This window comes from Epinephelus lanceolatus, chromosome 22 (genome assembly GCF_041903045.1).
Source record: "Epinephelus lanceolatus isolate andai-2023 chromosome 22, ASM4190304v1, whole genome shotgun sequence".
NCBI lineage: Eukaryota > Metazoa > Chordata > Actinopteri > Perciformes > Serranidae > Epinephelus > Epinephelus lanceolatus.
This window is the reverse complement of record NC_135755.1, coordinates 23,993,050-24,017,500: the sequence shown is the minus strand read 5'-3', so window position 1 is coordinate 24,017,500 and position 24,451 is coordinate 23,993,050. Positions and strand designations below refer to the sequence as shown.

At 41.9% G+C, this 24,451-nt stretch overlaps 1 protein-coding gene across 46 annotated transcripts in view; it reads right to left on the bottom strand.

The window, feature by feature from the left end:
* ptprda (protein tyrosine phosphatase receptor type Da) overlaps positions 1 to 24,451 on the bottom strand; it is a 428,165-nt gene that overhangs the window by 144,362 nt on the left and 259,352 nt on the right. For all 46 annotated transcript variants that reach the window (XM_033651569.2, XM_078164079.1, XM_078164087.1 and 43 more), the window contains exon 9: positions 20,607 to 20,644. The gene's annotated coding sequence lies outside the window, so the exon portion shown is untranslated. The remainder of the gene's footprint in view (positions 1 to 20,606; positions 20,645 to 24,451) is intronic.

The following is a 24,451-nucleotide window of genomic DNA, read 5'->3' as shown; positions in this document are numbered from 1 at the left end:
GCATGTAGATTTATAGGCCAAAAAGAAAGTGTTGGTTCTGTGACAATGAACAATAGAGAAACTTGATGAAATTACTGTTATGTGAACTATTGCCCTCGACTGCTGGCTATGAGAAAGCATTGTGGGAGTGATAGCTTGTTGTGTCTAGCGGCACAATGTACTGTAGATCACAAATGTCGGATTATCTGACGTTCACTAAAGCAGTTATTCGGAAAATATTCTTATATATCAGGAGTATGGATTCTAGGTTGGAAGGCTGTTGTGGTTGTGAAGAAAATATCTGACACTGAGAAACCTCTGCTCTCATTAATGAAATGATTCCAGTCCTTTAGGTGAGGCATGCTGACATTAACCTACAACGCATGACTGTAAGGGGCTGCTGCTTCTTCTTTTTTTTTTTCTTTTAAATCCCTCGCCCGTATTCGAGTTCTTTGAATATAATTGGATGACACAAGTTATTAGATTTACAATTCTGCTCTGCATCTAACCTTGTGCTTTCATATTCTTGGCACCAGCTTAGCAGTAATACAGCAGCACTTGTTGACAAATGAGGGCAAGGGTAGGATTTATCAAGAGCCTGCCTTGCTAGCCTATCATGGCTGAACTTTGTCGCCCAACAGGACGCGGTAGTCTATAAACCAACTGTCCTTCAACAAGAAGGATCCAAGACAGAGAAAATCGGAGTGCTGAGCTGAGACGCAGCATACCACATGCTGCAAGTTTGCCTATTAATACTGTTGACAGTGGGAAGGCCGTTAAACTTGCTTGGCAAATGCTTTCTTTGCTATAGGAAAATGACAACACATTACTATCATGTGAGTCAACAGTGTTTGATATACCGCCCCGGGCATGTTTACATCCATGCGTGTGAGGGTCAGGCAAAGTGTAGCACTGATTGACATTTACTATGTAAATGCGATGCAAATTAAGCTAAGGATTCTAAAGGTTATACAGTATCAATATGCATTTGCTTTGATAAATTATGTAAGCAAATCTTTTGATGTATGTGTTTCACTGTGAGACTGCCCACGCAGTAGATCTGTCTCTCCAGTTATTTTTTCTTTTCTTTTCTTTTTTTGTATCTTAATGCTGAACAATGGCAGTAATAATTTAAATGCCATATTCTATAATGAGTTTCGTTAGGGCTAGTATCGATTAGCAGCTGTCACCATGCATATTTCAGTGTTATGCTGTTTATCATCATGCAAAGTCTCAGATTTGACCTGAAATGTCTTGGCAACTACTGTATAACTTGGCGTTAAATTTTGTACAGACATGCGTAATCCTAACTTAAAGGGACAGTTCATCTCCAAAATGAAAAAATCATATTTTTCCTCTTACCTGTCAGTCAAGATCGTTTCAGTTTGAGTTGCAGAGTGTTGGAGATATCGGCTGTAGAGATGTCAAGCTTCTCTCTAATATAATGGAACTAGATAGCACTCAGCGTGTGGTGCTCAAAGCCCCCCAGAAAATACATTTAAAAAACTCAACAGCAGTGTCTCTTTCTTGAAATCATGACCTGGTTCATCAAGATAATCTACAGACCTTGTTGTGAGCAGTTTCATGTACAAACTTGGTACTACACCCTCTCACTGTTTCACGGCGCAGAAGGAAGAGTGCATCTATTGCTAGTTCAACTAGCACCACTGAGCTAACTAACATTAAAGCTCAGCATCTTGCGCTGTCACAAACACGAGCCTCGGGTCCATGAGTTGATGCACACTTCCTTATGCACAGTGATGCGGTTGGCAGGTTTAATTTGGTTAGAAAGACAATAGTTCACATGTACGTTTTTTTGACTTTGAGCACTACAAGCCGAGTGCTATCTCGTTCCATTATATTTGAGAGAAGGCAGACATCGCTATGGTCAATATCTTCAACACTCTGCAACTTACACCAAAACAATCTAGACTGATAAATAGCGCTACAAGTAAAAAGGAGACAAGTATTTTTTGTTTGGGCGTGAATTGTTCCTTTAACTTTGTCAATACTTTGACTTTTCTTCAGGCACCACTAGCAGGTCAAAGCATTTAATTACCTTGTGAAATATCTTAACATCTACCATACCTGTGAAACTTATGACACCTCTGTGAGCCTCAAGCTTTACTTTGTGTTAGGCGCAAGTTAGCAAGTGGTTGCTAAACCACATGTTAGCATGTCAGCTTCTTCACATGCTCACATTAGCATTTAGCTTATAGCACTGCTGTAAGTACAGCCTCACCAAGCCACAGACATGGCTGTCGAGTCTTATTTAAAAATACAGTAAAGTGGTTTTTAATGCAAGCCCAGTCCTTGACAGCCCCTTTGTGTCATGCTGCTAGAGCTGGTGGATACCTTGTATTTAATGTTACATTTTCTCTCAGCACTGTCTTTAGTGGTGGCCTTGTGGACTATGCAAGTTACTGTATGAAGCAAATCGATTCATAGATTTGGTAGGATTTAATTTTACAGCGTGCAGTTTTTATCTCCGTGGGGATCAAACAGCTTCTTAAAGTCATACTTTTTCTCTTGTGAATCAGTGTTAAGCTGGCTGGTTCAGAAACAGACAGGCAACACAAGTAGAAAATCAATCAAGTTGTTCTTTAAGTTGCAAGAAAAGTGGTCTGCTTTTAGTCTGCAAAAAAGGTTTTAAGTGATGCTTGTCAGATGAATTTACACTAAGGACTAGGCTCAGACTGGATTTTGTTGTTCAATAGGCTAAGGTCAGTTCCATTGTAACTCAATCCAATAACTGCCATATCAGTTTAACACTTTAGATTTAGGAGGGCTGACAGCTATTTTAGAGGGATCTGTCTCCTCCATGGACAGCATTTCAATTCTGGATAAATTGCATGGATTTCTGATCATGCAGCCTATTTATAATTCTGCATGCAAAACTGTCAATTTCACATTTAATGTTAGACAGACAGACGTGATAATACAATATCGTTCACTGTCAATCTCGCCATAGCCTGAGGTGCAGGCCTTTTCACCCTTGACAAGTTGCTGGCGAATTACAAATGACTGTCAGTCAAGTCATTACTCTAGTTTCTGCGACCCAAAGACAACACCATGTATAATACTGTGGAGAAGAGGGACAACTTGTCTGAATCAAAAACAAGGACTGTTGTTTTCAGCTCCTCATGCCCCAGAGTTGATACATTTATAGTCCCCACCTCCCCCGCAACCCTGATCAAGTAAACCAGTCATCGTAAAATTAATTTCCCCATCAAGCGAGACTCGCGCTCTTTGGGATAACAATCTATCTTAAGCGGATAAATCTAATCCAATGTGTTGAGATTGACTTGTTTATGGCCGTTGCCCAAGCAGTCAAGAGAGGGAGAGAAGGGCGGGGGGGTGATGAGGGGAGGGAGGGGGGCTAAAAGCGACAAATGCCAAGGTGATATTACACACATCTCGAAGGCACGAAAAATGTAAACCAACACCCAACTGTAGTCCTTGGCTGAGACACCTAATACTTCTCTCCTTCTTAGAATCTGTCAGACATGATGGATGGCTAAGCATACAGCCATGCTTTCATGAGCTTTGATAGCCATAATTATGTACATGATAGGGAAGAAGGGGTTTGTTTATTGGTTCGATGTCAGACAGCTATATACAGAGCCTTACACAATCAGTGAGAACATCTATATAATTCACTTAGTGACCTACGTAACTTGGAAACAGTGACAGCCGTAAAACACGTCCCCCAGGGCGAAACACTCTTTAACGCCTCCTGCAGCCAGATCATTAAATCAACTCTATTTATGTTTCCAAATTAACCCCTGAGAGAGTTACCTGGACCTAAGATAGTTGTGTTATGACGGAAAGTAAAAGCTGTGCATTATTAATCACATAATAGCATAAAAATATGTATGACTTCATAAGGAGTTTTTGTGTCACAATCAGGCAGCTCTGCATACTTGGTTTCAATTATTAAGTATTTCTCTGTCACATTAAATATTCATAAGCAACAGTCAAAGTTGGTATTTGGGGAAAACATCTTTGGTTGTTATTTATTGAAAGTTTTACACTCCAAACTCTGCTAATCTGCTTCATCAGGACTTTGTGGATGTAGTTTTGATCAGGTTTGATTGACAGTGCAGGCGACATGAACGAACAACCCCACAACTGTCATCCCATTTCCATTCAAATGCTGCTAACTTTTGTAAGTGCGCAGAAATATATGACATCAACATTTTATGTAAAATAAACCAAAGCTGTTTCAAGTTTGGCAGAACCCCATCACTCATAGGAAAAGGCTGATTGAGAAAATAGGTTTTGGACCTGGAGAGAGCTTTGTGGTTATACATTAGCTCTTACTGGTGCTGCCAACAGTTTCACGTTAGATATTAATTTGGAGCAGCTGACTGCAGCCTGGTGTCACAATACCTCCAGACCTGACTGCACGTAGTGTTAAATCCTGGCGAAGCTGACTACATGTTTAGTCTAGTGTGACATTGCCTCAGATTGGAGGAGTTAAGTCTTACATGTGTGATCAGCTCTGATTAGCTTTCAAGCAGCCTTCAACTAGAGTTCCCAAGATGGCAAGAGTTCGGCAGGCAAAGGCCACAGTAGGGACACCACAGAAGCAGACATGACTGCAGATTGTTCTGCGTGGAGGCTGCATCTATTCCTCGTGTATATCAGTGTTTATAATCTATTGCTCAGTGTGCAACAATGCATAATATAATGTCTGGCATGGAGAGGGTCACAAGCATGTTGTCGATGAAAAACACAATGGGCTGCACTCCTAAAGAGGGAACTTGAACTCTTACATGACCCCAACAGCTCCGCCTGTCACGGGGCACGCTGTGACGAGAGGCGCAAGCTTAGTCATCTGTTCTGGAACTGCTGAGTCATGAGTAGTCAATATCACCTTATTATGATGTCAAGCGGAATCAGATTTGCGACGAGGCTTGTGTATGGGACCTCGGTTTGATTTAGTTTAGCGTTGGCATGGGGTGCAATGAGCTGAAAAGCAATTAGGTCCATTAAGAGATCAACTGGGATAGCGTGAGCAGCCATGGTGTGCAGCAGCCTGCATGGAGAGACAAAGAGAGATAGAGGTAGCGAGGGAAAGGGGGTTTAGACAGATTGAGTCAACTCCTGCCTGACAGAGTCCCTCTGTGGAACCAAGCTCAGGACACCTGTCCAGTGAAACCATGCAAATTTGAATCTCTGTGTGTATTGCGAGCATATGCAAATGTCTGCCTGATGCAGTAAGAACCTAACAAGTCGGCATCAGTTCTGCGATTATGAGACAGAGATGGAGAATGAGGAGTCAAGGAAGTGGAAGTGACTCTGTGGAAGTGGTTGACAGACAGGCCTTTTTCCAAAACTGATCCCAACCCTGCTCGCACTTCACTTCTAATTGTCAGCCTGCATAAAGTAACATTCACAGCTGCGGAGGGCGCCTCCTGTTAAGAACGAGGGTATACATACGCAGATAAACTGTAAAAAGCACTCGCACGCTCTCCTCCATAAGCAGGAAGCATCCGTTACCATGGATACTGGTAGATGCATTAGCCGCTCTGCTTTTGAGTTATATTGTGTGCTGTTTCCTTGCAAATGCAAAACATCCCAAAAGAATGAACATGTGCTCTGTATGCTCTATGGGTATACATATTATAAGCTAGCGCTGCAATGATCAATCAATTTGTTTAATAATCAACAGCAATTTCAATTATCGACTAATCGTTTAAGTTAGTTATTAAGCAGAACTGCTGTTAACAGCTTGTTAAATGTGAAAAATTGCTGCTCCTCCCTTCTTCATATCGATGCAAATTTGGTTTTGGACTGTCGGACTACACAAGCAAGTCTTAGTTAGGTCACCAAGGGTTGTAGACTCTAGATATTTCTTCTATTTTATTATATTGACTATATAATACATGGAAAAGAAGAAACAGATAATGTGATTAAAAGAACATTGTTGGTTTCAGCCCTTTTTAGCTAATGGGTTCAAGTCAATTTTGGGAGGAAATGATGGTTTCTCTTTTTTTACTTAGTTCTTAATAATATTCAGTGGTAGTTTTATATAATGTTAGGATAATTAGGATAATTTTGTTAGGGATATCATTGTCACATTTCTCTTATTTTTTCCTCTATAATTTCTCCGTATTCCCTGAATTCACACGTGTTTTTAATAAAAAAAAAAAAAAGAGTCCTGCACTCCTGCTTTTTCCCCTCTGTTGATCTTTTCCCATCTCACTCCACTCCCCTTCATTGTCCTTTCATTTATTTAAATATTCCCTACTCTAAAAGCCTGTCGCTCCCTGTTGCTTCATTTATCTGCCCATTCTCCACCCTCTCTACATCCACTTGTTCTGCTCTCTACCCCTCTGACTTTCCTTCCCCAAACTAATAGTGACACATACCTCATCTCTGTCTATGTCTCTTTCGGCCACTCCCTCTCTCTCCATCCCTTTCCTTTTTCTCTCACCCTCTCTCTCTCTCTCTCTTTCAGCGTGTGCAGGCTGGCATTGGGTATTTACGAGAAACCTCTCACCATAGCCGATTGATCACGGCCATTGTTTGCACTGGGTCCTCCATTTTACAGTTCAGTGTTCATGAAAAGGAGCTTTTTCCACTCTTACCTGTCACCCCCTCCACCCCAAAATATATTCTCTCCCTCTCTCTTTCTCTCTCTGGCCAGTGATCCCCCACTGACATTTTCACAAGCACACCTTCATCAATTTCACACCCCCAATGCCCTCCTATGCCAGTGAGGAAGGTAGGAGGAGGTGAATTGATGGGTGAGTGCTGACAAAGCTAGCTGGAATTCGAAGTCAAGGAGTGACAAAGTTCTTCAAGTGTAGAACAGATAGGACAAGGAGGGTCATCGGTATGTGTGTCCTCAACAGCTGCATGACGCCAAACAAGTGCTCCAATTCAAATATTTCGAGTAGAGTCTATTAAAAGTGCTTCTCATGGTGTTGACCACACTGCCACAGTGTACAGTGCAAAGCGTCTGCATCTCAGCTTACCATTTGCTGCCCCCTGTAGTTTGCATCTTTCTCATTAATTCCTCCAAAGATGAGTCATGCAACTCATGCTATAAATCCAATAACGCAATAAAAGGTGTGATGGAAAAAGCAGTCCAGAAGGTAAACATCCTCTGTGCTCGCTTCCTCCCTTTAGTCTTGGGAAATTAGGCCATTCTATCATCAGCCAACTGGTGCATTTATGAGCTGCTAAAGTAATTGGCGGTAGCGGCGAGATCTCAGCTGAGGCAAAGGTAGCACATTCACCTCAACAGAGCCTTAAGCTAAATGCTTCGATGAAATAACAGAGAGGAGATGGAGGAGGAGGAGGAGGCAAGTGGAGCAAAAGAGAGAAGCAAGGTGCCTCATTCACTGGCTCAGGGGTTTATGGGATTGCTCCCAGCTGTCACTCTGTGTAGTGAATCCGCAGCACCGTAATATCTTAATTGTTTCAAATTAAATGCTCGTAAAATGGCAAAGGAAATGAGTTTTTCTCTCTGGCTAATCCAAAGCAGCCCCTTGACTTACATCTGGGCCCGCTTTAAGTGAGAGGGGGTTTAAAAGGTGGAATGGCTCCCACATGAGGTGGCTATGGATAGGCTGGTGTGGAATTAGTCTTTGTAGGTTGTGAACTACGAACCTATCACTGTACACATGTGAATCACGTGTCTCAGAGCGTCTCTCGCCCTTTTTCCTCTCTGTTCTTCGGCTCCCTATCATTTTCCCTGTCTCTACATCTGCTTCTCCCCTTTTCATTCTTTCTTAACATGTGTGCACATGAGTTTATGTGTGTACTTATGTATGTTTATGTGGAGGATGTGTGCACGCGGAGGCTTATCATAATAAACAGTCTAAATATCCTGTGGGGATTCACACATTTAGTCTCCCCCCCATCTCCCTCCGGCACTTCTGAGACTCAGCTCATTCCACGGCACACATTCAAATCACTCAACTAGCTAAAGCGTCCTGAATGACATCAGCCTTGTTGTCAAACACACACACATATATACGCTCATGTATGCATGCATGCACACACATAATGCACACACAAATGTTGGCATACATGCAAACACAGACAAGTAGAAAGCCCTTCCCACCTCAGTCACCAAGAATAATCGGTGAATATTGCCTACCGCTCTGTACTCAAAGCATGTACTGTACGTGCGGTTTACACGCCAAACATATGCATTCTGTGAACACAATAAGACGTGCTTCTCATGGCTCTTCTCAACACGATTCCCAGTCTGAATGGTTATCGAAATTTCCCATTTGCCCTCGTTAACTTGACATCTTCCCTTCCATTCTTGTGCAAATACCAGTTCGAAATGAAGCTCCTAACTGGCAGATCCAGCAGACAATTATACGCCATTACATCCACAAAGTGCTTTAGTGGTGTTGCTGTAGGTGGTGGTGACGGTAGGGGCAGTGAAGTCGATTACCATAAAATGAAACACCAACTGAGAAGGCCTGACACCTCTCCACTTGGAACCAGAGACTGATTGAAAAAAGGGAAGAAGAAAAAAAAAAAAAGCCTAAGCGTCATTATTGCCTCACAATGCAGGGAGTAGCTTTCATTCTACTCAGCAGATGGTGATACACGAGTGCCGTGGTAAAAGTTAAACTGACAAGTGCTTGAAAAGTTTCTGGCTCCCATCAGTATGCCATCTGCAGTTAGTAACATCTAGAGGAAAGCAGAGTGTCTACTTTTGACAAAAGTTAGAGTACATTGAGTGTCTTTATGAACTTATCTTTCACTATACAACAGTTAGTTCCGACCAAGTTATTTAATCAGGTAAGAGGTTGATAACATCACTGGGACTTTTAACTATACGTATCACTCTGTTGATTACATTAATGGTTGTTCGTTATCTAATATTACCTTAGATTTTAGTAAACTTAGTACCACAAAGATGACGGCCAATCTGCCCTCACCAGGTTGACTGACAGTAGACATTTACTGAACCAAAATATTTTTTATGTCAGCTCCCCAGGAAGAAATCCACAGTGTTTGTATTTATCGACTCGTGGATTTTATTTCCCAGCCCACCATAGCAAGTGAGGGGAATCTGCTGCTCACAGACAGACGGGGAGCAGATCAATCAATGAAGATTTGGTTCAAAAATTAAAAACATATACAGCAGTATAGTTGTTTGATTTAAACAGATGTTTGTGCAGATTACGCTTCACTAATTGTGATAGAAATAGACATGTAGCATAAAAAACGCAGTTGTCTCTGCAGGGGGTTATCATGGAGACGACTAAAACCTTTCTCTGAAGCCAAAGATGAAAACAAAGCCAGACTGTTTAATTTCAGTTTTCATAAATCAGGCTTTACCATAGACCTAACTTACACGACGTAGCTAGCTAATGCTAATGTTCAGGAATGTTTATGCGTGCTTGGCATCAGTCAAGTTCCATCAATTGGAGAACTACTTGTGTCAGCTGAACAACATAAATGGTTATTTAACAAACAAATCACCATCTGTTGTCGCTTATTACTGCTAACTTATAAATGACGCTTGTAGAACTGTTGTATAAAAGTAATGTCACACTCACGTGTTGTACTGAATATCATCACGGCTGTGATTCGGTCATAGACACAAGGTCGCACCTCTCATGTGACATTGTGATATCTGTCAAACTTGTCCCATATGTTTCCTGACTGCTGTATCCTGTACTAGCTATCAGGTTTTTTTTTCATTTGTTTCCAGAAGTTAAACCTGCATTTATTAATATACTTACATTGCTAATGGATGAAATGATTGTGTATAATGTGAAAGTTAATGCTCACAATGACAACCCACAGGAGATTATCCCCCAACCTTGCTGTTCCTCTAAGCTATACGACTCAGTTCTTTACTCTCATTTCCTCTTAGCTCTTTGTTTAGTTCTACGGCCTACAAACTCCCCAAGTATCAACCTAGCTTGCAGCAAAAAAAGTTCAGATAAACCCACTACCTGCCCAGCATGAAGTGATACATAAAGTCTGCCAGTCATATGTCTGGCAAGCTAAAAGTACAGTTTCTCAGGAGTTGGTGGAGACACAAACAGAGCTAATAAGACAGTAATAATGAATTAGTCAGTGTGGGTTTTCCTCAGGTTCTCTGGCTTCCTCCCACAGTCCAAAGACATGCAGGTTAATTGGTGACTTTGAATTCCCCGTAGGTGTGAATGTGAGTGTGAATGGTTGTCTGTCTCTATGTGTCAGCCCTGTGATAGTCTGGCGACCTGTCCAGGGTGTACCCCGCCTCTTGCCCAGTGTCAGCTGGGATAGGCTGCAGCCCCCTTGTGACCCTTAATAATTTGAACTCTGCAACAGAGATGGTCCGTCAGTGCCTACATTGGTTATTTTGCTTATTGTGATGTCATTTCCTGGAGTATCTTCAAATGCTTCATATCCCTACAATCTTTACAACCAAAATTAAAAAGTTATGTTTTCAATAAACTAAAGTAATTTTAAAAAGTATTGAAACTGAGTCGTTTAAGGAATAATACAAAATATGTACACTTTGTTTATCACATTTGCAAAATCAAAAAACAAAACATGTTAATCCAAAGATTTTTATATGTAGAAGCACAAACATATTATTTCTTAATACTCCATAAGTTATTCGAACTATGTACATTATTTACTTTTTGAGATATGGTCTTTTTTTTTTGAGCAGAGTGCAAAGGCTGTGATAGATTCATCATTCATTCCCCTGGCGACACTGTGCATGTAGTGCAGTGATGTCATCATGAGCGTACAATGTGATTACAGGGAACTCAGAAGCCTTAGCTTTCTGCTGCATAAAGAATGATTCTTCTTGCTATTATAGTTATTATTTTAGATCAATAAATATACAGGATTATGCAAACGACACTCTCCCAAGGCCATTATGAGGAAAATCTGGCATAATTTAGGTGACGTACTACTTTTGCTCGCACATAAGATAGGGTAAAGTAAGGTAATGACATAATGATGGGAAGCCTTAGCTTTGCTGCAAGAAGAATGAATGCTCTAGCTATTATGGTTCTTATTTTAGATCTCTATAAGAAGGATCATGCAAACAACGATCTCCCGCAGTCATCCGCTGGATGTCCGTTTTGAAAGGGTTAAAGGATAGGTGGTTAAAAAAATAAATGAACATCCTTTAAATGGCAAAAAAACTGACATTGTTCTGTGTCTGCTGGTTGCTAAAAAGGCAACTTTTTGCAAACACGTTCACAATTACAACTTTCTACGGCATCTTGTTGCCAGATGTTGTGCTTTCAGCTTGTTGTGCTGCCCCCTTGTGGCCACACAAACTGATTATTGCAGCTTTAAGTGACACAAAGCATAAATGTGATCAGCCAAGCCAATCAAAGAGACAAAAAAGCCTGTACATAAAAGAGGACATGGCATGAAATAGGCCTTTCTCACAGCAGACACTTTGACTCATCGTAGTGGCGAAAGCACAGGTGTTACTGGTGACATTAATGATGGCTCCATTCCATTCAAGTGTCCCAGTAAGCCATGACTGTGTGACAGCCAAAATGTCTATCTTGTGGTTAGACAAATCACACAGAGGCCCAGCCATGATGATGGCAGTATGATTCTGGATACTATAAGAACAGATGTGTTCATCTCACTGTCCCTCATTGAATCCAGTCCTCACGTTCTCTCTGTCAAACTCTGCATTGAGGTCCATCTTCCACTTCTTAGCATCTGTTCCTCGCGCCTGCGAACAGCGTTGTTTTTAATGTACCACAGAGTATTCTCCATCCTCTCCTCCGGTGCTTCACATCCCATCTCTCCCCTCTAATCTCTACTCCTGCTCCTTTCATTTCCATCTCTCCCTGCTCCTCCCCTACCCTCTCTTCCCTTCTCATTCTGTTTTTCTAGCATCCTCATTCCCTTCTCTCTCCCCTCTCATGTCTCTCTCATCACCTCCACTCCTCCCATCCGTTTGGTTTTGTTTCGCTTTTTTTTTTCTCTCCCACCTGCACACTACACAACTTCTCCACCTCCTCCCCTCTGCTCCCTCATGTGTCGTTGGATCCTTTCCCACCCTTCCTCTCGCATTTTCTGCTTCCCTCCGTGTCTCTCCCTTTACCATTGTTATTACCTTTTCTGTCCTGTCTGTCTGATTATCTTGTTACCCCTGCTCCAGCAGCAAATTCTCTTGACCCACCCTTTTTCTTATCCTTACATCTTCCAGTTCAACATCTCCTTTGAGTCACTTTGACTTCTGTCTTTGCACTACTTAACCAGCCTTTATTTTTCTTCTTTCTCCTCTCCTCTCCTTTAACCTATCCTCCCATTAGCTTTTTCCCTATGCCTCGTGCCAAAATATGCCCTATCACTGCCAGTCTCACACTTTGTCTCACTCTCTCCTCTCCTCTCGTCCTCTCCCTCTCTCTGCCATGTTTGTGGCCTTTCGCTCTGTGCACATCTAATGGCTGGGGTGTAATCCACTGGCTAATCTGCTGACAGCCTGTGTGACAAGGCATTAGCTTTGTGTCACTGCCTACCATGCTGCTTCTCAGCGTGTGTGTGTTAGAAAGAGAGAGAGAGAGAGAGAGAGAGAGAGAGAGAGAGAGACAGAGAGACAGAAAAAGAGAGAGTCTATGAATGTTGCATGCAAACCGAATATGTTTGTAAAACTTTGCGTATGTGGTGTGAGTAATGGCTTGTGTGTTTGTTGCTCCATGTCAACTGGATGCCCAAGCGTGAAATTGACACTGTAGCTCCTCAGTTTTGTGTGACCTTTCACCCCTTCCATTTTTTCCACTATTTATGTCCACTGCTGCACTTTTTTTTTCCTCCTCTATGGGTGATAGCAGTTTTAATAAGACGCCAGGTCAGAGTGCTTGTGGATGCAGCAAGCAGACTGGGCAAGACAGGCCAAAGTTGCCTTGTCAGGGTGCCTGCTGCTCTGTCAGGCAACCAGCCATGTCAAATAGGGCTCAGTTTGTAACTAAATATTGGATTTTCTATTATTTCCACTGTAATAGTTGGGACATGATTTCTTTCTTTCTTTCTTTCTGCAGAAGTTTTTATTTTTTGTGAGATTTGGCACCACACTGCTGCACATCTTGATTATAATATTGATTAATCTTTCTTTTTTTAAGTCCATCCAAAGATACTGAATTTACAATAAAACAGAGGAAAGCAGCAAAAAATAAAAAGCTGGAACCAAGGTGGGTGAGTGTGCTTTTGCACGCAGGCATAATCATGTGTGGGCATGTAACTCCCGTGGCTTTTCATATGCTCCACAAAAATCTCCTCCCTCGTCCGATTCACCAGCTCCACTTCACCGGCGGAGCTCACCTTGCGCTCGCTCACGTTTCTCTCTTTTTAGCTTCTGTCCCTTTCTTTAGTGGTCCCCTCCCCTGTCTCCACCTGAGTGATCCTGTTATCACAGCTGACCCTTCGCTAGATCTGTCAACAGCCAAAGAGATTACACCGAAGGCTGCGGAACACATTGGACTCCCCGTTTGAAGTGGGGTGGGGGGGGGATTGCCTGATCCCCTGATGCTGATAAACTGGCCGTGGCTTTGGGGATTCAAGAAGGTCTCGTCGAGAATTGGGTAGGGTGAGGCGTGTGTGTGGGAGGGGGTGCTATAGTCGACTTTAAGTCTACTTCTAATCACTGGGCTTTTCAGAGGGGATAAGGGAAAGGAGAATGGGAGCTTGGTTTGGAATGGAATTAGCCCCTGATGGAGCTGGGGATAAGGTTGTTGGGCTTTGATTTGATCTCACAGTTTGCTTGAAAGCTTTTCAGTAGCATGTTTGATCAAATCTACACTGTGCATTGAACATGCTATACAGCTTGGGTGAAATACAATGATAATAACAAAAAAAAACAAAAGCTTTAATACTCCCTTCAGGGAATTTTTCATTCACTTCACCTTCTACTCCCCTGTGGGTCAGCTACAGAACAGCTGGTAGATTCATTGCCTTTCACAACTCTTCTTTGAAGCTATGTCAACAACAGGCATGCGTCATGCATAGGGTAACGTTGCTTTTCATAGCTGCTCATAATTTATATTATATTAGCTGTATTGGCACAGTAATACCGGTGCCTTCTGCACTGAACATTTTCCAGTTAATGAATCAGAATCCCAGGGGAACTGTGATTCATTTCATTCATGCTAATTTCTGGGTATTCCTTGATCCATCCGTCCAATCTCCCCTTTTTTGACTGTTGCCGCACGGGGGATACTTCTGCCATTCGAGTGAGAACACAGCACAATTATCATTGATTCATGCACCATAAAAGCAGAGCAGAGTGAGACAGACTCTTATGAAACGCGGCTTGCCAAAGTACTGTCAGAGACGGAGGTTTGATGGCTCACTCGTCCGTGGCCTCCGCATCATGTTGTCTTCACCAGCTGTTGTTTGACAGAAAGGGATTCTTCCCGCAGTGTGCAAAGACACAGCTATCAACTTAAGAGGCTTGACAGCAACACACTATGGGGCCGTTTTTCTACTGTATTATATTAGGTATTACTGGCGGAGCATCTGCAAATGCTGTAACGCAAAACAACAGCAACAAATTATGAAGAGAGAAAATATCTGAGAGCAGAGCAGAGCCCTGGCGGTCTTTTTCTCCATAAAATAGCACAGTATTTCTTCACGATTTGGGATTGATATTGCAAAATGTTGTTGTGCTGCTATATGTATGTTTGTAAAATACACCGTTACCATTTTTTTTTCCCAGCATTTTATGGTGCTTTTGTGTCATAATATTGTGATTGCAATGGAACCAAGACCTAGAAAAGAGCACCGACCAAATACAGTCCTTGGAAGCAGTGAAAGAAACTGCCTTTTATTGATCTGTCCTAATTACAGGAATCAATAAAATTTATGGCTTTCAGGCTTGCCAGAAGCCACTTATATGGCATACTGAGTTGAGCAATCACATCTAATGGCAAGTGATCAAATGATATACTGTTCAGCCAAACAAAAACAGTACAGAACAAACATGGAGGGGTATAAAATCCAGTCTGGAGCCACATTGCCAGACAAGGCTGTCAGGGCTGAGCAGTTGTTGTTTTACACTCTGTGTCTGAACAATTGATAGCAAATCATAAAATAAACCACTACCTACTCTTTTGTGTGGCTTCCCAAAAGTCAACACAGTGCTGTAAATATGACAATAACTGCAAAGCTTACAAGATCTGTTCAATTACCTATTGTATACATGTCAGTATTCAGTCAACTGTGAGCAAAAGGCACAGCATCCTTGCAACTGCACACATCATCATCATCATCATCACTACAAATCAGCATTGTTGAGACTCGGGGCAGTTTGATGAATGCGGTCAAAAAACGCTGTCCGCCTATGTAGACAGTAAAATCCAATGTGCAGTACAATGCACACTCCTGGGCTTGTTGATGCTGATTGTGAGAACAGGGCCGAGCTCCCAACACTTAGTAGATCATCGTAATTAAAACATAAATTGGACGTATTGAGCTGCATGCAGTCGCCGGCACAGGCTCCAGGGAAGCATTGATTCATGCATGCACTTGGAAACAATTGCTCTGATTTGCACGGAGTAAAATATAGAAGCCTTGTAAATAAAATCAATAGCAAACAAGCTGCCTTGGCTCCTCAAATAGTAGACAGTGAATTACAATCCAGCACATAATGCTGGAGGCATGAGCGAGCATGGGCACATGGGAGAGATGTAAGGTTTACAGTGAAGGCAGGATAAGATACAGTACATTTAAGATACATGTCTGAGGATAAATCTCTCAACAATACCGAATTATCAGATAAGCGCTGACGGTACGTCATGTGTGTTAGACAGCTGCACAAAAATGTACCCTGCACCTTTCAAGCCAAGAAGTTAGCCAACCCACCCCCATGCAAAGTGCTTTGTGCTGTGTTTCCCATGTTAAGAATCAATCACACCTGCCGACAGCGAACACAAAAGAGGAAAACATGAACCGTAATTTGTCATTTGTTCACAAATTTGTGGAGAAGCAATGAAAAGGGAAAGAGTTTTTAAAAGACCAGAGAGACCCCATGAAAAGGCACATTTTTGTCAGCCATTTCTCCACTAAATATTGAATCTAAAATGTCCTTGTAACTGTTATATTCATCCACCATCTTTTTTTTAATTTTTTTTATTTGCTGGCGTGAACAGAACTAGGCAGCGTGGAGCGTTATCTCAGTCAGCCATATTTGTTAGTTTGAAAGCAGTCCTAATTTAGCCTGAATACATAGGAAATTAGTCCTACATAAGATAGTAAAGAAACAAGAAAGCTCTGTGGACTTTGATGTGTATCTGAAGTCTGAATAGTCAAAGTCTTCTGATGAGGGGTAATATAAAGGATAAAGGTCTGGAGTAATAACAGTACTACCATGATGCAATCTTTACTACATGTAATTTTGTTTGTTGCTGTTTCTAAACTCCAGTGTGTTTCATACTGTCAGATCTACTCAAGAGATTACCTGAGAAATAATCCAATCAAGCAGAGCTGTACAAATCTGGCTATTTTCTGACTTAACTTCAAGTTCAAGGTTCACTTCCAAACTTTTTTTTTCCCCCCTTGTCTTTGTAGAGCTAATATAGCGTGATGAAAGAACGGAAGCACAAGGGTCGCTATCTGCAGAGGTGCCATGTGCTATGGCTGAAGGAATATTCCCTAAAATGGCTCTGGGCACACACCTGAACCCCGTGCTCCACATCTATAAATTTACATCTCGAAATGAGTCGTGCGTCCGAAGCAACAACGCTGCACTAACTACACAAGTGTGTAGAGTGAATGTTGTCGTAGAAATTGACTTGTATGTAATTTTTGCCTCCTTACTCTTTAGCTAATCACGCTTTGGGCAGTGTCCTTCACTGCTGCTGGCCTCACATTGGGGAAAGGAGAGGGGGTCACAAGTGAATGGGAAAAACTAAAAGAGGGAGGACAGGGAGAGGAGCAGTCGCATGAAGACAGCTACGGTGGGGAAAGAGGCTACAGAGAAGGAGTGGGCTGGATGTATAGGGAAAATTGGATAGGGAAACAACAGAGGGAGGGGAGAGGCAGTCAAGAGGAGATAGCAAGGGTAGAGTGGCAGCAGAATGAGCGAGGGTAGAAAGGAGGGAGATGAAGGAGAGAGGGGAAATTGGAGAAAAGCAAAGGAAGGTGGTGGAGGAAGAGCTTTCCCTCCTAGCTGTATACTGTATCCTCAAAGCGGCTTTCATCCGCCCTCACATCAACAGCCTAGGTTGAGAAACCTCTCTGCAAACTCCACGCACACATATACGCACACTCATCATGCCAGAAAGCGTCCTTCGACAGTAATCACCAGTCTACCTTTTGGCATCATAAAAAACCTTTTTTTGTGAATTTTGTTGCTACAGACAACTGCTTAAAAAGGAATAGAGAAAGCCCAAAAAGGTTTCCTCTAATTATAGCCAAAATGAGCCTCGTGAGCCAGCTGAGTATTGAAGCCTTTCTAGCTTGAGAGACAAAGCCAAAATGGAATGATTTGCTTTTCTTTTGTTCTACGGGAAATCAAAGGGGCACTCACACAGGTATCTTAGTGCAGGCAGACAGCGAAGACAAACATGTATGCGCAAACGAACGTCCCGATGATACGTCTCTCCTGTATTACCATAATGCTATTATATAGGGGCAAATGAAATTTTACCAGGTACATTAAGTATGCACACGCGCTGTAACGCCTCAGCAAAGATACACACGAACATACACACTGCCTGAATAAATTCTAGGAGCAGAGAGGAGACAAAGGAATTAAAGCAAGGCTGACTAACAGAGTATGACATGTCCAAGGCCTATCACTAATTATGCCCCCACTGCTACAAACTGTTCCCTTACCATGATCCACTGAAACGGGAGACAGGGGAAAAGGCTGCAGCAATTACTGCTGAAACCACCCCATAAGTGAAGTGCATGTTAGTCATAAGAAAGTGTCAGGGAGTGGGGGAAATTCTTTATTAATAAAGACACGGTGCTTTTAGTAAGTTATTAAAGGCTTCCAAAATAATTCTGGAGTTTAAGATTCTGACGGCATTAAAACAATGTGAAAACTTAGAAGTTAAAAACAAAAACTGATTGTATTTTTTTAGTTACCCTACTTCTGTAAATTGTTCTCAGAAGTGCATGCCGATTGTGCCAGAACTAGGGATGGCCATGAGTACTCGAGTACTTGCTTGGATGTCAGTATTTGTTTAATATATAGACTAATCGTCTCTAACATGCAAACATGATTTTTATGTATGTTTTTACTACTTAAATGGGTAAAATCTTATTTCATTGCAGAGCTGCGTGCAGTGACAGGGCCTCCTGTTTATCATGAGACTACTGCTGTGGTGGAGCTCCATGCCTGGGGACCATCGGTAAGAGTGTGTGTGCGCACACACACCCACATACAGGGACAGGGCTAGCTGTTAGCTTCACGTGGCTAACATTACGTAACACTTATGAACAGGTTCAACAACAGTGTCACTGTGAGTTTGTTGGGACAGTTTAAAGGCTCTGTGTTGGATGTTAGCCACTGCTGCTGTGTTAGCTTGGGCAGATGTTGAAGTGACCAGGTGGAAAGTGGCTCCAGACTCCAGAGACAGCACTAAAGTGCTGCTTTTAACCTATGTGATGGCAGCGACATTACGTTTGCTGATTTTTCTAATGTTAACTTTGAATTTTTGGTTTAACAGGCTAATTTAAGCCTTGTTACTCAATTAATTAATTTAAACTTGCACTTGTTTTCCTTTGCAGGCCAATATCTGTTCCTATTATTCCGTTGTTGTTTTTTGTTTTTTTTACAAGTAATTAGAACACTAATAATTTAATGCAAGTACTTGAATATGGAAATAACTTAAAATGCTCATTCCTCGCTGTAACTATAGAGTCTCATTCAACAACTTATACAGGCTACTATGGTGGAAATAAATAAGCAAGAATACTTTATGACAGGAGAATTTAAAACACTGTGTGTCACAAATTTCCACATTAATACAGTAAAAAGATGGAAATCACATCTACTGTTTATCTAGAACAGCTTGCATGTTAATCAGCTTTAGAGAATGTATTTAATGTAAATATATATCTTACATCCCAACTGATATATCCGTTAGCCGATTAATTCAGCCGATATTGACCTATTATAGATATACTGGTATCGGCTCATATGTTGTCTGATATGCACTGACATGATAATTTATTTTTAATGGGACATAATGCAGAAAAAGATGCTTGGAGTAATTTGTAGTTATTACAGTTCCAATTAATTTTACTGTTTTAGTGGGCTGTCACAATCTTTGTCACAAATATTTGATAACTATATTTGCATTGCATTAATGCATATACATGTAATATTGGCTGACATGTCAATAACAGAATTTTTTACTACCCAGTATCGGTTTCGGCAACATCCCCAAAAATCAAGTATTGGCTATAATATATATTTTAAGCAGGAAGAAATTCAGTGTGTATACTGTAGTGGTTTTAAGGCTTATGTGTCCTTGTTTGGACTGAACTCTGATCAGGTTTCTGGACTCAGCACTGGCTTGCAGGGTATTCATTGTCATATTGCCTTGAACTGGGAGGTTCACCAGTAGTTATTAACAGCACTAAATGTTTAAAAAAGTTTTGATTAATTTGTGGAGTAGGGGTACAGATCTCTGTTGTAAAACTACTATATGTCTTTTCTATTTCTATTTCACCTTCACCTGTGATGTAATTTTCAATGTAGTTTTGTCCTTTCATGCGTGGTTCTTTCAGGATCACAGGGCATAATTCAACTAGGCAGCAATGGACAAGATGTGGCATCTGGCTCAGTTCAGGATGTCACGTATTCTGTATTCAGTGGAATACCAGTTCCTTTGTTTCAAAGACGGATCAATGTTCAGACACTTTCCCAAAATATGAGCTCTTTTAAGTGATTCTTAAGCTCCAAAATGCTTTCCATGATCAAATCACGGAATGTGATACGTCGCTCTATTAGTCTTTTGTAATTGGCTTACATTGCTACCCAAAAAAACCCCCATAAGTTTCCCACCTATTGACCAAACCCAGCCCTAGGATCTCATTTGGGGTAAACAGAGCAGATGAATTGCATCTCAGTTAGAAAATATGGGCCACTCTTCTCTAATGCGGCCCCGCTTTGTGGCGACGGCTGATAATACGGCTGTATTTTATCTCAAACTTTCAAGATGTCGAATGTAATCTCAGCAATCACACAACCATGCGTACAATACAAACACAAGCAGCTCCGACTCATTTCGCAAACACACCCACATAGATTTATGTTGTTATCGAATGACCTACATGCCCACTTAGACTTGTGGCACTTCTCTAGTCTTCCCACAATGCACTATTGCATGGGTAACAGAGATGATGGGTGAGGCTGAGATGTTGCGGCATGCCATTTATCTCTGTCAGACGTGGTTGAACACAAGTTCTTATTGGCTGGGCAGGATTCGTGATTGCTAAAGCGGCACCCCAGTCTCTGAGACCATGCTAATTAAACAGTGGGGAGAAAAGAGCAAGAGGCCTTCACTCTCTACCCTCTGAGGCTCCATTCTGCTGCAACCAGCATTAACACACACAGTCCTGAGACTGAGCAGAAAATGGAAACCCATCTTAAAATGCCATGACCCATCTTTGTTGTGGACTATACAGTGATTTGTGCTTCAGATGAGATTATAAAAGCTTACCTTTCAGCACTCAAGCAACCCTCCCAACAGTTCAAGAGCTGCAGGACAACAACAACAATGAAAAAAACACGTTAGCTTACAGTTTATTCACCCTCATAAAAGCTGTTATGATAAGAAGTTGATGTCATTTGCAGGAACAAGTTCAAGAGGGTGAAGACAGCAGCAGGTTTTGTTGTTGGGAAATAATTTTAATCACAGCACACAACAGCGCAGTGATCTGCTGCCCTGAGCCTGAGCTCACATTGAGTACTGCCATTGCTTTTTATGGTGTAAAGGGCAAACATTTATTACCCACTGATTACATTTGGCAGGCATATGTGTCTGACACTTAAGCCCTTGTAATTTTCCAAGCCGTTACAAAAACCCCTTCTTCGCCACTGATATTCAATCACTGCTTGATTGTGGTGTTTCTAACAGGGATTTCATTGGGGCACAAAAAAGGAATTGTGAGAACAAAGGGGAAATGGGAGTTGGGATGGGGGGGGGGGGGCACTGAGCAGCTTTTTAGTTTAGTAGTAATTAAAATGTGGGCGGCACTCGAAAGGTCAAAGATTGACCAAAAAAAAAAAAAGAGAAAAAAGAGGGCACGTCACTGCTGATTGTGTGCATAAGGCGCTCAAGGTCTTGTAGATTAATACCAAGTTCACTTTCAAAAGGGGAATCCAGAGAGATGGGAGAGAGAATTAGTCATATGACCGATAAACAGCATATCTCCATGCTCTGTTCCCTTACTCCCCCCCCCTCCCCCCCCTTTTTTTTTCCAGCTGGGAGATAAAATTCCGGCTTGGCAATGGTTGCCAGCGCAATTGATTCTGGCTGAGGAATATGACTGCAGAGTACGAGGGCTAAGTATCTGAATAGCTGCTGTCAAAATGCTGAAGGGGAATTTATTCCTAGTTTATATGCAAGCTATATCATGGAGCTACTGAGACTAAATGGCTACAGTTTGATGTACAGTATGCTGTCATTTCACTGGCGTATAATCACGGAGCTGTTCGAGACACAGGCTTATGGGTGCTGTGCCTGGATTCGCTGAATGCAGTCAGAGCATACAATCATTTGCCGGGATATGACAAATCCGTTACATTTCAAAATATAAAAAAAAAAATCTTTGAACTGTTGTTGTAATTGCCAGGGCCGTATTATTGCTCTACATGTCAGCTTGTTATGTGTGAAAAAGGACATTTTGCAGATCTGATATTCTTGAGCTTAAAAAAATCCATTTTAAATGAATCTTGATAAATGATGCTCGGCATCAGTTGTATTTTGCATTAGAGGGATATAATGCGAGCATCATTTGTAAGGGAGTTAATGAGAAAAAGCAAAACACAACAAAGAGGTAGGAGAGAGGAAATTGGTAGCCCCATTGTGTCTGATCCGTCCCTCCACTAAAAAGGTGTTTTGACCGGTGGGGAATACAGAAAATGATTAATAGGTACACTCCAGCAATCAGCAGGCAATAAGAGAGCCACCTGTCAGAGGTCCCGCCGCCCTTCGTAGATTTATGGCTAATAATTGGCCATGAATGTAGCCAGTCTGGTGCTATCAGAACCTCACAGGGCCAGTTGGTTGGAGATACAAACAGAAGGAAATCAATCTGTATGTTTTATGCTGAATACTGTGAGAGTATGTGGAGATGAAGAAAATAAATTCCAACTGAAAATCCTTGAGCCTGCTAGAAACCGAGAATAGCTCCAGACAATAAGATTCCCTCCCTAAAATAGACAGACAGTCACATTTAATGGCGCCCAAGCCTGTGTTCATTTTATAGTATGAAAAATGTTAGGATGGCAGACATTACTGCGAGTCACTCCGCAGCGCTGTAAGAGGACACTTAACATTACTAATTGGATAGTTTATTAAAATCATTTGCTGCTCAGCTTACACTCCTTACATCTCAGTCTTTAACACTCCACAGAGTCTAATAGATTTAACAAGTGCTGTGTCTTTCCAGCTGCAGTTTGACAACACCTCGACAGGTTCTAGATTATGCTTTAAATATTCCCAAATAATGAAACTAGCACGTGCAACAACTGGGGAAAATCGACATGATGACGTTCTTAAAACACCATCTGTTGCACAGAACAACCACAGCAAGGCAAGATTAGCCAGCGAGGCTGAAAGAGTCACTTTATGTGACACCCACAGTGTTCCGGCGCACTGTAAATGGCAAAACACAGTATCTCCACTTCGCTTAATTTGAACCGCTGTTGTGTGAATGATTTCATTCAAATGCCAGTGGAAACATTTCTTGGCTATTGTAATTAATGGAACAGTAAGATTTGATGGGCACAAAGGCTGCTGTAAAACACTCTGAAAGGGAGAACGAGAGCACTGTGGATGTTTGACATTTCCATTTGTATCTGTGACAAGCGATCAAGCTTGCAAAGAAAGTGATATTATCCTGCTGTATGTAAACACAGTCTGGGAATATCAGACATGATGAACACTGATGATGTGCCACCTACCTAAATAACCCTGGTGATGACAGGCCTTGGCGCTCCATTTATTCTTACACTAATGTCACACCCCTCCCCCTTTACCTTACTACTGCACCTCCCCCTCATCCCACTCAGCATTCAACACTATTTCAATGCCTTCGCTTTATATACTTTGTTTTTTTGTTTTTTTTCAGGATTTGAGACATTTCTTTCTCTGCACACCTTGGAGTCAGGGTCACTGTCCTCCCAGCTCAACTCCCCTCCCTCCTGCCCTTCCATCCCTGTCCCCCTCCCTTTCGAAATTCTCTGTCCATTGCCCTCCTGACAGCCACCCATCAACCTGGGTGCAATTTAAAAAGCCCTTCAACAGCTGCCATTCCACAGGGCTGGCTATCAGTCCAGCTGCCAAAGCCCAGACAGGGACTCTGCTTCAGCAAGCAACTTTGAACGTCAGGTTGGTTCCCCCAATTCCAAATAGACTGAAGGTGAAAGACTCTATTTCTCAAAGATTGGTTCAGCTGGAGACAGGGCGACTGAGGCGGAGCTCAGAGGCAGCATTGCTGCTTCCTTCCTGACATGTTACAAGCCAACATCTGGCATGCAGTGTTGTGGTCTGGATGCAAATAGTTTGACTCCATGACCATGATTTAATAACACCAGCAAAAAACGATGTGTTGAATTGTATTTGTAAACATGATGATGCTTTGAGGGGGGGAAAAAAAGAAAGGGAGGATACTGTAAGGGAGGAATATTTGTGGTTCTGCAGAGATTTATCACTTGCTTCTGTGTCTGTGTTAGAGCTAAAGCAGCATGTGTGCCTGCCAGCCGGCCTGCATGCGAACATTGCATACATTGCTTGTCTAAATGCACATGTTGCCTGAAACAATCAAGTGAAAACAGCTCACGCTTGAGGCTGGGCAGCCCGCTGCTGTGCACTTCTCTCCAACATATGTCTTTGTCAAAAATATTTGCTGTGCGCCGAATGAGGGATGAAATCAATCCAAGTGCTATTTTCCCAGTTGCTCCTGAAGGCAGCAAAAATTGTACTGATACTTGCCAGATCAGCCCACATTGTCAAATGTAACAACTGGCCACCAGTGACATTCGCAGACAGACCATCTGGTCTCCAGCGTCCCATAGTCGTTTAGGGAAAGAATGGAATGGCTGAAGCCTTTCTCCTGTCTCAATTAGCAACTGGGAGAGATGGATGTGAGAACTGCTCTGGTGTTATGGACCAATCAAAGATGTGTGCTATGTGCCAGTTGAAAAATGTGTTGAGGTGGTCCATAGGCACCAGCCGACTAAAAATTTCCACTTAGAAAGACTGAACAGATGTACTTGTTGGCATTCATTTTCTGCGGTTTCACCCACTCAGCTGGACTTGTGGCACTCTATCTCCACTGC